Here is a 2,010-nt window from a genome sequence, read left to right as displayed (position 1 = left end):
TTAGTATTATTAAGGCCATTAGAATCTTAATTACGATTATTTTCATTATTACTGTTGTCATTATTATCATCACCATCATCATGATCTTCAACATCATGATTGTTTTTATATAATTATAATTATTGCCATCGTGGTTATCATCATTATTATAATGGTTATCATTATCACAATCATCACTATTATTATCTTGAATATCGTTATTATTTTGTTGTTGTTCTTATTCTTCTTATTGTTATCATTATTGTCATTATCATTCTTATTATTACTATAATATTATTGTTATCATCATTATTCTTTTCTTATTATTATTATCGTTAATGTCATTATTATTATTATTGATATAATTGTTATTATCATTATTATCATTGTAACTATTATTATCATTATTATTATTATTATTATTATTATTATTATTATTATTATTATCATTATTATTATCGTAATTGTCATTATCATTCTTATCCTTACTATATCTATTACTGTTATCATCATTATTCGTTTGCTATTATTGTTATTATTATTATTATTATTATTATTATCATTATCATTATTATCATTATCATTATTATTATTATTATTATTATTATTATTATTATTATTATTATTATTATTATTATTATTATCGTTATTATTATTATTATTATTATCATTATCATCATTATCATTATTATTTTTCATCACTGTCATCACCATTATTATCATCATCATCACCACCATTACTATCATCATCATTATTATCATTATTATTGTTATTATCATTACTATCACCATTATCATTATCATCATTATTATCATTGTTATCGTTGTTATTATTATTATTATTATTATTATTATTATTATTATTATTATCATCATCATCATTATTATCATTACTATTTTCATTATTATCATCAGCAGCAGCATTGCAATCGCCATCGTCATCGTCATCGTCATTATCATTATCGATATTATTAATGATATTACCTTCATCATAATTATTATCATTTTTATTATAATCACCGTTATTATTACTGCTATTGGTATCATAGTTATTATAATTATAATTACTATTACTATCATTAATGCTCTTATTATAGTAATTCCTAATCATAGATATTTTGTTGTTGTCATGATTATTGTTATCATTATTGTCATTCATGATATTACCATCAGCATCATCAATAATGTTATCATCATCATTATTGTTATCATTACTATTAACATTAGCATTAATATTAGGATAAGTATATATATATATATATATATATATATATATATATACATATATATACATATATATTTGCAAATATATATATGCATATATATGCATATATATACATATATACATATACATATATAAATATATATATATGTACATATATATATACATATATATATTGAAAGACAAATTGTCGCTAAGTAAACTGCTATCTCTAATGACAAATTGCATGGAACTCCTGCCGTAATTGGCTTGCAGGATCGTCCGAACCGTGCTTGAGAAAGGCCGTCCATACTACAGATCCCGCTTCCACGAGACACAAAGAGCCCGGTGCCACAGTCGGCACTACCTGCGGGTGCCTACCTCGCCCATCGGACTGGAGTGTCTTTTTCATTAGTTAGATTTTTTGTTTTTATCATTTATCTTTTTATTTGCTTATTTTGGTATCTACTTGTTATTTTCGTGTAAGCAGTAAAATACTTTCACTTCATCCCTATAATACCAGTGTCGCTTATGTTGTCACTCTGGTTAATGGTAAACGGAGTTGACACATATATTTTAATAAAACTATTTACCAAAGAGAATTTAGGAATATGACAGTGATAATCAAACTGTTGCTTGTAAAACTGATTACAATGATATGGGTAACTACAAGAAATAAGCAATTAAAATTACGAATTTCAACGGGAAAGCCAAAGATCAATGAAACAGTAATAGTTAATAATAAACATCATAACTACCTTCTCCCAGCTTTCTCTCTTGCGTCTCGTTTGTATACTTCATATCTATTTAAAAAAAAAATAAATAAAATA

The sequence above is a fragment of the Penaeus chinensis genome, chromosome 21 (assembly GCF_019202785.1).
Source record: "Penaeus chinensis breed Huanghai No. 1 chromosome 21, ASM1920278v2, whole genome shotgun sequence".
NCBI lineage: Eukaryota > Metazoa > Arthropoda > Malacostraca > Decapoda > Penaeidae > Penaeus > Penaeus chinensis.
Note: the sequence above shows the minus strand (reverse complement) of the source record.